The 13,037-nt window shown below is 42.1% G+C and overlaps 1 protein-coding gene across 3 annotated transcripts in view; it reads right to left on the reverse strand.

The window, feature by feature from the left end:
• The window catches only part of neto1l (neuropilin (NRP) and tolloid (TLL)-like 1, like), a 264,930-nt gene that overhangs the window by 77,343 nt on the left and 174,550 nt on the right, over nt 1–13,037 (reverse strand). The gene's annotated exons all lie outside the window — the stretch shown is intronic.

Raw genomic sequence — 13,037 nt, forward strand, 5'->3', positions numbered from 1 at the left:
TAAAGTTGAGGAATGCTCATCCAACACTTATTTGGAACATCCCACAGGTATGAAGGCTAATCAGGAACAGGTGGGTGCCGTGATTGGGTATAAAAACAGCTTCCCAAAAACATTCACAAGAAAGGATGGGGCGAGGTACACCCCTTTGTCCACAACTGTGTGAGCAAACAGTCAAACAGTTTGAGAACAAAGTTTCTCAGAGTGCAATTGCAAGAAATTTAGGGATTGCAACGTCTACGGTCCATAATATCATCAACAGGTACAGAGAATCTGGAGAAATCACTTCACGTAAGCGGCATGGCCGGAAACCAACATTGAATGACCGTGACCTTCGATCCCTCAGACTGCACTGTATCAAAAACCGACATCAATCTCTAAAGGATATCACCACATGGGCTCAGGAACACTTCAGAAAACCACTGTCACTAAATACAGTTTGAAGCTACATCTGAAAGTTAAAGCTCTACTATGCAAAGCGAAAGCCATTTATCAACAACATCCAGAAACGCTGCCGGCTTCTCTGGGCCTGAGATCAATCTAAGATGGACTGATGCAAAGTGGAAAAGTGTTCTGTGGTCTGACGAGTTCACATTTCAAATTGTTTTTGGAAATATTCGACATCGTGTCATCCGGACCAAAGGGGAAGCAAACCATCCAGACCGTCATCGACGCAAAGTTGAAAAGCCAGCATCTGTGATGGTATGGGGGTGCATTAGTGCCCAAGGCATGGGTAACTTACACATCTGTCACCAAATACAGTTTGAAGCAACATCTGAAAGTTAAAGCTCTACTATGCAAAGCGAAAGCCATTTATCAACAACATCCAGAAACGCTGCCGGCTTCTCTGGGCCCGAGATCAATCTAAGATGGACTGATGCAAAGTGGAAAAGTGTTCTGTGGTCTGACGAGTCCACATTTCAAATTGTTTTTGGAAATATTCGACATTGTGTCATCCGGACCAAAGGGGAAGCAAACCATCCAGACTGTCATCGACGCAAAGTTGAAAAGCCAGCATCTGTGATGGTCTGGGGGTGCATTAGTGCCCAAGGCATGGGTAACTTACACATCTGTGAAGGCACCATTAATGCTGAAAGGTACATACAGGTTTTGGAATAACATATGCTCCCATCTAAGCGACGTCTTTTTCATGGACGCCCCTGCTTATTTCAGCAAGACAATGCCAAGCCACATTCTGCACGTGTTACAACAGCGTGGCTTCGTAAAAAAAGAGTGCGGGTACCTGTCTCCCATCGAAAATATATGGAGCATTATGAAGCGTAAAATACAACAGCGGATACCCTAGACTGTTGAATGATTGAAGCTCTACATAAAACAAGAATGGAAAAAAATTCCAGTTTCAAAGCTTCAACAATTAGTTTCCTCAGTTCCCAAACGTTTATTAAGTGTTTTTAAAAGAAAAGGTGATGTAACACAGTGGTGAACATGCCCTCTCACAACTATTTTGGCACGTGTTGCAGCCATGAAATTCTAAGTTAATTATTATTTGCAATGCAGTTTGAACATCAAATATGTTGTCTTTGTAGTGCATTCAACTGAATATGGGTTGAAACGGATTCGCAAATAATTGTATTCGGTTTTTATTTACCTCTAACACAATTTCCCAACTCATTTGGAAATGGCACACCAGACAGTATCTATGTGTGCCCCTGCACAGTGTTTGAAAAACACTGGTCTACATTACATGTAATGATATATTTTTTAAATTAAAATGTTGCATAGATTATGATTTACAGACCATTTTCAAGCCGCTTTCTTCAACATGCGTCATCTTTGTTGTGCCGGTAGTTTTTAGCGCTTCCATTGCGAGTCTACTGATGGATTATACAGGACTGACTCAGAAAAATAGATTATTGGCATAAAGTCCTTTATTGTCTGTAATGCGACTAAAACATGAAAATGTCATACATTCTGGATTCATTACACATCAACTGAAATATTGCAAGCCTTTTATTCTTTTAATATTGCTGATTATGGCATACAGTTTAAGAAAACTCAAAAATCATATCTCAAAAAATTAGAATATTTCCTCAGACCAAGTAAAAAAAAAGATTTATAACAGCAAAACGAAATCATACATTTGAAAATGTCAATTAATGCACTCAGTACTTGGTTGGGAATCCTTTTGCACAGATTACTGCATCAATGCGGCGTGGCATGGAGGCAATCGGCCTGTGGCACTGCTGAGGTGTTATGGATGCCCAGGATGCTTCAATAGCGGCCATTAGCTCATTTGCATTATTGGGCCTGGTGTCTTTCAGCTTCTTCTTCACAATAACCCACAAATTTTCTATGAGGTTCAGGTCAGGGGAGTTGGCAAGCTAATGGAGAACATTAATGCCATGGTCAGTACACTAGTTACTGCTGGTTTTGGCACTGTGGACAGGTGCCGGATCATGCTGGAAAATGAAATCATCGTCTCCATAGAGCTTTTCAACAGATACAGCTTCAATAACCGTATTCCCATGGCCAAGCCACTCCTGAACTCTAGACAACGGACGTTCCTTCAGTCAGCAATGGTTTTGGGAGCCATGTCAGCTGCTGGTTTTGGTCGACTGTGTTTCATCAAGTCCAGAGTCAATGCAGCTGTGTACATGCTTCCATCTGTTGTAAAGCTCTATGGAAATGATGATTTAATTTTCCAGCATGATCTGGCACCTGTCCACAGTGCCAACACCAGCAGTAACTGGTGTACTGACCATGGCATTACTGTCCTCGATTGACCTGACAACTCCCCTGACCTAAACCCCGTAGAGAATGTGTGGGTTATTATGAAGAAGAAGCTGAAAGACACCAGACCCAATATTGCAAATGAGCTGAAGGCCGCTATTGAAGCATCCTGGGCATCCATAACACCTCAGCAATGCCACAGGCCGATTGCCTCCATGCCACGCCGCATTGATGCAGTAATCTGTGCAAAAGGATTCCCAACCAAGTACTGGGTGCATTAATTGACATTTTCAAATGTTTGAGTTTGTTTTGCTGTTATAAATCTTTTTTTTTTTTATCTGGTTTGTTAAAATATTTTAATTTTTTGGGATATGATTTTTGAGTTTTCTTAAGCTGTATGCTATAATCAGCAATATTAAAATATTAAAAGGCTTGCAATATTTCAGTTGATGTGTAATGAATCCAGAATGTATGGCATTTTCATGTTTTTCGTTGCATTACGGGAAATAAAGGACTTTATCACAATATTATAATTTTCTGAGACAGTCCTGTATGTTAGAACTGCAGGCTACTTTATATCAGAAATGGTAACAATAAAGGAAGAATGCACCACAACAAGAGGTGAGAGAAAAATAAAGTGTCAATATGTGGACTTTGGGGATTGTTTTTCCAGAAGGCAAAGGAAAGTTGGAGCGGGCAAGGCGTGAATGTAAAGACATTTTCTTTTTCAACACAATAACTACAAAAAAAAAAGAAGGAAACAAAAGGCGCGCACAATGGCCTATAACAAACTTGACTAATGAAAACAAAAGACTAGCAAAAGGCAGAACTATGGACAAAAAACAAAAGACACTAACTGTGGCATTAATAAACAAAACTTACGAGGCATGACAAGAAGCAAAACTATGGATCGGCATGAGTGACAGAGGTAGCATGGCATGACGTGAGTAAAGGTAAAGTGGCCAGGCTGACTTCCTGGGAAATTTCGGTTTAAATAATACAGGTGATTGAAAAGGTGCGTGAGTCAAAACAAAATCAGGTGCGTGACATGACAGGTGAAACTAATTGGTTGGCATGGTAACAAAGCAAACAAGGAAGTGCAAAAACAGGAACTGAGTGTCCAAAACACAAACAGCACATTGCCAAACAAAAACATGATCAACAGACTTGAAAGAAAGATCTTATTGACTATGGTGCGGTCTACTGTGGCGCAGGCTCACAGATTTCCGGGACTTATGCAGATTCCAAATACAAATCAGCTGGCAGCGATAGTTAAAAAAAATTGGTTTTGCATAATTTTTCGAAACAAAACGCCAGATAATAGGTTGATTGGCAACACTAAATGGTCCCTAGTGTGTGAATGTGGGTGTGAATGTTGTCTGTCTAGCTGTGTTGGCCTTGCGATGAGGTGGAGACTTGTCCAGTGTGTACCCAGGCTTCCGCCCGGGTGCAGCTGATATATGCTCCAGCCCCCCGCCGCGACACTGAAAGGGGCAAGCGGAGGAAAATGGATGGATGGACAATCCCAGATAATACAGTATGTCTCCTGCAAGGGAGAAGGTTTGATTTTGAGATTGGTGGGGACACAAAAGTGCTCCAAGGCAGCACTCTGAAAGTTTACTTTTTTTTTTTTTTACATTAGCAATCATAATTTCACTGCATGCAGATGTTATAGGGTAAAGCAACTAAAATGAAAGCAAAGGAGACAACTTGGAAGAGTTCTCATCTTTACTCTTTAGTGTAGGGCTGTAGTGCAACTGTGCATCATACTGTCAATTAATATAGCCTACTGTCCATCAACAACATTAGAAATACATTCATGCAATACAACATTGTAAATAAACATAAATGAACTGTAATAATCTTTTCCCCAACTTGTGTTTAAATCACTCACATTTTTTCCCTTCAACTACTTCTTTCTATTGCTGCTTTTGTACTGTAAATATGTTTGTCACTAATACTCAAATACAAGCAGATTAGTGTCCACTGGTTGTTCCTATTTGAAAGACCCAAACACAAGCCTCTGCCGGTCTGTCACCCAAATGAACTGCTGGCCAAAAATATGTTGATGCATAACAGATACATTAGGGACAATGACCATAGAGCTTGATGGTACAGTTACTGCCTGAGCAAAAAGGCTTTTACTAAATATGAATATTACTTCATATTAATGAATTATATTTTAGCATTGTAAAATCACATGATCATCTAGTGAGGGCTTATTGTATTTCCACCACTTTGGTATTTTCAAACTGTTGCTCACTTCTACACAAATAAATGAAACTAAAAAATAATTTCAAAAATAAAACGGAAAGGTGAAATCCGGCGATCTGATTGGTTGTTAACCGCGGTTTAAATATTTTAAAGCCTTATCACAGCGTAGGCTATACCTCCGCCTCAGGCACGCATGACTGGTATGAATGGAAGTTGTTGTCATGTATCCATGACAACGGACCGTTGGAGTCCGTAGTAAAAGACAGCTGATGTTTTTACGATGTTAAAAAACGGACTAAAGTAGTTGAATTCACATGTTTAAGGTTAACTTTCACCTCCGGGGAGGGTTAACAATGGTAAAGGGGACTAAGCATTGACTTTCACCTGAAAAAAAGCGGAGGAAAAGACGATGGGATGACATTAGAGGAAACGTGACCCCGGAAGTAAATGCGTTATCCCATAGCTTGTGTTTGTCAATTTTTAAAACAATTTTTTTTTATAGTACAGCGTTAACAACACGTCTGTATTTTTATAATATAGCATTATATTTTTATGATATAGGGTTAACAAAACGTCTGCATTAATCAGGACCCCTGAAGTAAATGGGGGGTAAGGGTTTTGTAGGGGGGAAGAAATTTGGCGTGACACTCTCGTCCGCTCGCTAGCAACTAGCATGTAGGCTAGCTTTTACAAGCAGAAGGAGTGACAGCGGGGACAGCCAATCACACGTAAGTTAGCTTGAAACTGGCAACCAATCAGGGAGCGATATTTAGGTTAGAGGCGGGACTTCTAACAGAGATGGACATTTAACCCTTTCTGTGCCATAATCGTTGACTAAACATTACGGGCAGCGCTTGTATTGATAGTGACTACACAGTAGCGGTTGGATATTGGTAGGGACGTGTCCCTAGCGTCCCTACCCGATTCTACGCCCTTGGTCTCCTGATAGGTGCCATTTTGTGGTCCGTATACACACAGCATAATAATACACGTATGTTGAAGCACAGCACGTCTGACTACGGCAGCAGTAATGCTCCACGTTCCATCAAGCTGTGTGATTCGCATTTTTCCAAAGTCGTACTAAAACATTCCGACAGATTTTTGAGCGCCGTCTTTAATGGTCTGTATTCTCAAAAAACAGGAAGAAACGTCAAAGTTTTGGAGTTGCTCACGGGTATTTGCTTGCGCCATTTATTGAACAGCCGTCAACTTGCAGTTTACAAGTATCTCTTATGTGTTACTGCCATCTACTGGTCACACTTATGTAAACACAATGTACCAAATAAAATTGCTTCCAGGTCGGTAAGCACAACCAGAATTAATTTGTACATTAGTTTAGGTCAGGAGTGTCAAATGTAAGCCCCGAAAGCCGAATCAGACACACAAACAGGTTTCATTCGGCCCTCGGCATGAGTTTGGTAAGTATAAATATGAGACAAAATTTTTAAATCGAAAATACTGCTGTTCTAAATATGTCCACTAGATGTTGCATGAGCAATTCTTTGTATCTTTGTAGATGATACTACATAAGTAAAAAATAAACCACATGATGTTAGTGGAAAATGATCAAACTACATAAATAGCATCCTGTAATTTGATTTCTACATAATTTTTTATCATGATAGATTGAAAATTAACACAAATGAGTTGACTGATGAACATTATCACATAATTTATTCAGAATGTATAAATAACGACAAATAAAGACAGAATACTATAAACCGCGACATGTAAGTGTAAAAAACCCAACAACATTATGATATGTACATTTCCAGAATGTGCTCGTTCTATTTTTAAACAAAGAAAACAATCTGAAATTGTCTTTATTTTCAAGTTATCGTGCTGTGGTTTTACCAGTCTGGCCTACTTGAGAGTGGGTTTTTCTCTATGTGGCCCCTGGTCTAAAATGACTTTGACAACCCTGGTTTAGGTGAAGCTTTTGGTCACCAACACTATAAAAAGCACAGATCTACATTTACAACTCAAAGTATAGTTTTTGTTTCATGGAATTGGTGTAAAAAAATGGTTTGTCTCTGCCACATTTTCCCTGTGCTAGATTATTGTGATCTTTTTTAAATGAATGCTACTCATCCCTGTCTTCAGATGGTGGACTGTGTTTACCATGCTTCTTTGAGGTTCATCGCAAACTGTAGAGCTATGACACATCACTGTGACTTGTACCCTCGGGTGGGATCCATCCATCCATTTTCTACGACTTGTCCCTTTTGGGGTCGCGGGGGGTTCTGGAGCCTATCTCAGCTGAATTCGGGCGGAAGGCGGTGTACACCTTGGACAAGTCGCCACCTCATCGCAAGTGGGATGGCCTTCTCTGTCCACTAGGAGACAGTGTCATTGGTACACCTTTATTTACAAGGCTCTTCTGGGACTATTGGCCTATTACATTTGGGCATTGATTTCACAGAGAAGAACAAACTCTTATTCACTGAGATCGAACGATCAGCTGTTGCACTGAGCTGGGGAATAATAGCTTTTGTCTATTCAGCTCCTTGTGCTTGGAACATGGTACAAAGAGACTGGATGCCGACTGAATTTTTTATTCTTAATTTTAAATCCAAACAGAGCATTTGAAGGTTCCTCAGTTATCTGCAACTGTTTTACTTAATGTCCATCCTGTCATTTTAATGTGTAATGTGAATGTAATCTTATGTTTAACGTTGCTGACTCTTGGCCAGGACACCTTTGAAAAAGAGGTTTTTAATCTCAATGGGATTTTTTCCTGGTTGAATAAAGGTTAAATATCAACATGCTTGAGGCAATGCTGAAAGAGCACAAGGAGAAACAGGCTGTGGTGTTTATAGAAGAGGAGATGGAGGAGCAAGGAAGTTCGTAAATGGTGATTCCCTTTCAGTTTCTTTTTGCTCATAATGCTAACCACATCAGTTTTGAAGGAATCATTGATTATTGACCAGGGCAAGAAAAACATGCAATTAAGTTATGAAAATGATAGATTTACATTCCTTTATCTACACTGTCTACGGGAAATTTGGCTCCAGTTCTGTAGGTGACATCACCCTAAGGCAGTGGTTCTCAAATGGGGGTACGCGTACAACTGGGGGTACTTGAAGGTATGCCAAGAGGTACGAGAGATTATTGAAAAAAATTCTAAAAATAGCATCAATTTAAAAATCCTTTATAAATATATTTATTGAATAATACTTCAACAAAATATGAATGTAAGTTCATAAACTGTGAAAAGAAATGCAACAAAGCAATATTCAGTGTTGACAGCTAGATTTTTTGTGGACATGTTCCATAAATATTGATGTTAAAGATTTCTTTTTTTGTGAAGAAATGTTTAGAATTAAGTTGATGAATCCAGATGGATCTCTATTACAATCCCCAAAGAGGGCACTTTAAGTTGATGATTACTTCTATGTGTAGAAATATTTATTTATAATTGAATCACTTGTTTATTTTTCAACAAGTTTTTAGTTATTTTTATATCCTTTTTTCCAAATAGTTCAAGAAAGACCACAACAAATGAGCAATATTTTTCACTGTTATAAAATTTAATAAATCAGAAACTGATGACATAGTGCTGTATTTTACTTCTTTATTGTCATGTCTTTTGATCAAGTCTTTTTTGGCTATGTTCTGTTGACCTTTGGAGTCTTTAAGTTCCTGTTTTTTTCACTCCCTTGTTTTTGTTGCCATGGATTAGTGTTCGGCCACTCACCTGCTACCCGAGCACAAATCAGAGGCATTATTTAAGCCTGCCATTGCCGGTCAGTCGCCGGGGGGTCATTCTGTCACGGTGGGGGGGTCGCAGCTTGCTGCCGGGTTGTTCTCCCAGGAAAGCAGACGGACTAATCGGGACATGGCATTTAGGTAAAAACATGATTTAATTTTAACTAAAAAAAGGTACAAACAAAAAGCGCTCACAGCGGAGGCACAACTTGGCTAAGGAACAAAACAAACACAAAAACAGACTATGAACATAAATCAAACAACACTTACTACGGCTTGGCAAGAGCAGCATGGACTTTGGCATGAAAAAACTGGCATGGATAGAGCATGAAAAGAACACAATGACGCCCGGCGACTAACCGGCAATGGCAGGCTAAAATAATGCCTCTGATTAGTGCTCGGGTAGCAGGTGAGCGGCTGAACACTAATCAGAGACAGGTGAACGTAATTTGCAACCATGGCAACAAAAACAAGGTAGTGAAAAAAAACAGGAATTTAACGAGTTCAAAGGTCAACAGAAAATGTTCACAGGGGGTACATTACTGAAAAAAGGACCCGTTTACAATAAGCCGGATAAGGTTATCCAGGGTAAATCCCACCTAACCTTTTCCATGTCCATACACAACAATGTCTGCCGGCACAACGCGACCTGTTATGCATGCGCGGAAAATGCGCACATCATAGTCATCTCCAGTGTTGCTTTGTGTGCAAGTTCTTAAATGTAACTCATCTGAACAATATCCAGTGTTGTGGTATTTCAATTAACTGGAATCCAGTGTGCTGTGGCGCCCTATTTTAGTGAATCACACTTGAGCCTGATTTGACACGTAAACATTGTGATAAAGAACATTTTACATCAATCAAACTAGGGATCTAGATATCTGGGCAGAACGCTTACTCTTTTTCCCTCACCTTCATTGATCATTCTTGTTTTGGTGACTTTTTATACTCTGGACCGACATGTCGAGTCCGCGACATACATGTCGAACAATAACAGAAACAGTCTGCTTTGCCAGTCCAAATGCATTCACCGTTTTTCTCGTCGGCCAGACAATAAAAAGCACACACTACCTTTTTTTATCACATCCATGGGAGCTCTCCTTCGACAAATGGACAAAGTTTTTCGCTAAATAACAGCTTACCCGGACATTGGAAAGTTCTCTTGCCGTTTGAGAAGTGTTGTATCCTAAATAGCTGCAATCGCTTTCTCTTAAGGTATTCATGTGTGATTTCTACAAGCGTCTGTACATGTAGAAGAGGGAGAAACACGGGCATGTCTGGATGACTCGCCTTGATATTTCCAGTGGTTAGCACCAAGCTCTATTATGAAGCTGGCTGTGCCGTGTTCTTTCTGATGTCACTGCCTGTGTGGGCGAGGTCTTTCTGGCGTCACTTCCTCTCCGAACTCACTTTGTAAACGATCAATGAGTCCATACAAAGCTAAGTGCCGGAGATTCAAGAATTACCTGTGTAAAAATGTGTTCAAGTAGGGTTACCTTAAACCAGGGGTAGGGAACCTATGGCTCTAGAGCCAGATGTGGCTCTTTTGATGACTGCATCTGGCTCTCAGATAAATCTTAGCTGACATTGCTTAACACGATAAGTAATGAATAATTCCGCTGGTAATCAAAATAACGTTCGAAATACAAAACATTCTCATGCATTTTAATTCACCCATCAGTTTTCTACCGCACCTGTTCAAGAAATAACAATGTTATTAAAAATAATTAGAGACTTATTATACCCTAAAAATGTTAGTCTTACTTAAAAAATGCACACATTTAGTTGTCCATCCATCTATCCATTTTCTACCGCTTGTCCCTTCCTGGCGTCGCGAGGGGTCACTGGAGCTTATCTCAGCAGCATTCGGGCGGAAGGCAGCGTACACCCTGGACAAGTCGCCACCTCATCACAGGCCCAACACAGACAGACAATATTCACACTCACATTCACACACGAGGGATCATTTAGTGTTGCCAATCAACCTATCCCCAGGTGCAGGATCGAACTCCGGACCTTCGTATAGTGAGGCAGATGCACTAACCCCTCCTCCACTGTGCTGACTGCATTTAGTTGTATTCAGTGTTAAAAAATATGATATGGCTCTCACGGAAATACATTTTAAAATATTTGGCTTCCATGGCTCTCTCAGCCAAAAAGGTTCCCGACCCCTGCCTTAAACGCTGGTTTAGTGTGGCTGAAATGTGGCTTAAGCTACCGTATTTCCTTGAATTGCCTCCTGGGCGCTAATTAATTTCAAACCTCTTCTCACTCCTGCGCTTACCAAAAGCATGTGGTAAAAGTAAGCATGCGCTAATTATTTTAAAATTTTTCTCACTCCAGCACTTACCAAAGGTATGCAGTAAAAATTTGAGTGTGATGTAAACTTGGACCTTAAATTATACTGAATAGCTCTTAATCTTCTTCCCTTTATGCGATTTCAAATTACCGGTATTGAAATCGGCCTCCTCCATTTTGAAAATGATGACAGGGCAAGTGTCACTCGTGACGTCACAAGGTTGACCAGGCGGTAATACTAAGTATGCGCTAATTATTTTGGGAAGCGAGTTTGACCCGGCAGTAATTCAAGGCAGGCGCATACTATATGGCCTGCGGCAATTCAAGGAAATATGAAAAATAATTATTCATTCCTATGAGGAAGCAGTGCCTGGGGAATCTGTGGTCGACTCTCCTATTTCTGGGGCTGAGGTCGCTGAGGTAGTTAAAAAGCTCCTCGGTGGCAAGGCCCCAGGGGTGGACGAGATCCGCCCGGAGTTCCTTAAGGCTCTGGATGCTGTGGGGCTGTCTTGGTTGACAAGACTTTGCAGCATCGCGTGGACATCGGGGGCGGTACCTCTGGATTGGCAGACCGGGGTGGTGGTTCCTCTCTTTAAGAAGGGGGACCGGAGGGTGTGTTCCAACTATCTTGGGATCACACTCCTCAGCCTTCCCGGTAAGGTTTATTCAGGTGTACTGGAGAGGAGGCTACGTCGGATAGTCGAACCTCGGATTCAGGAGGAACAGTGTGGTTTTCGTCCTGGTCGTGGAACTGTGGACCAGCTCTATACTCTCGGCAGGGTTCTTGAGGGTGCATGGGAGTTTGCCCAACCAGTCTACATGTGCTTTGTGGACTTGGAGAAGGCATTCGACCGTGTCCCTCGGGAAGTCCTGTGGTAAGTGCTCAGAGAGTATGGGGTATCGGACTGTCTTATTGTGGCGGTCCGTTCCCTGTACGATCAGTGCCAGAGCTTGGTCCGCATTGCCGGCAGTAAGACGAACACATTTCCAGTGAGGGTTGGATTCCGCCAAGGCTGTCCTTTGTCACCGATTCTGTTCATAACTTTTATGGACAGAATTTCTAGGCGCAGTCAAGGCGTTGAGGGGTTCCGGTTTGGTGACCGCAGGATTAGGTCTCTGCTTTTTGCAGATGATGTGGTCCTGATGGCTTCATCTGACCGGGATCTTCAGCTCTCGCTGGATCGGTTCGCAGCCGAGTGTGAAGCGACCGGAATGAGAATCAGCACCTCCAAGTCCAAGTCCATGGTTCTCGCCCGGAAAAGGGTGGAGTGCCATCTCCGGGTTGGGGAGGAGACCCTGCCCCAAGTGGAGGAGTTCAAGTACCTAGGAGTCTTGTTCACGAGTGAGGGAAGAGTGGATCGTGAGATCGACAGGCGGATCGGTGCGGCGTCTTCAGTAATGCGGACGTTGTGCCGATCCGTTGTGGTGAAGAAGGAGCTGAGCCGGAAGGCAAAGCTCTCAATTTACCGGTCGATCTACGTTCCCATCCTCACCTATGGTCATGAGCTTTGGGTCATGACCGAAAGGATAAGATCACGGGTACAAGCGGCCGAAATGAGTTTCCTCCGCCGGGTGGCGGGGCTCTCCCTTAGAGATAGGGTGAGAAGCTCTGCCATCCGGGAGGGACTCAAAGTAAAGCCGCTGCTCCTCCACATCGAGAGGAGCCAGATGAGGTGGTTCGGGCATCTGGTCAGGATGCCACCCGAACGCCTCCCTAGGGAGGTGTTTAGGGCACGTCCAACCGGTAGGAGGCCACGGGGAAGACCCAGGACACGTTGGGAAGACTATGTCTCCCGGCTGGCCTGGGAACGCCTCGGGATCCCCCGGGAAGAGCTAGACGAAGTGGCTGGGGAGAGGGAAGTCTGGGTTTCCCTGCTTAGCCTGTTGCCCCCGCGACCCGACCTCGGATAAGCGGAAGATGATGGATGGATGGATTATTCATTCAGGGGGTTAAACAATTTAGTGTAGACATGGCCTAAGAAATGGCATCAAATTGAGTCCGTCAAATGGAAAGGGGGAAAGTAAAGTTACATGTAGTTATCTACCAATTACACAAAAATAAAAAAAAACAGCAAATAACTCGGTTGGTAGAGTGGCCGTTGCAGCAACTTGAGGGTTGCAGGTTCGAT

The sequence above is a fragment of the Nerophis ophidion genome, linkage group LG15 (assembly GCF_033978795.1).
Source record: "Nerophis ophidion isolate RoL-2023_Sa linkage group LG15, RoL_Noph_v1.0, whole genome shotgun sequence".
Lineage (NCBI taxonomy): Eukaryota > Metazoa > Chordata > Actinopteri > Syngnathiformes > Syngnathidae > Nerophis > Nerophis ophidion.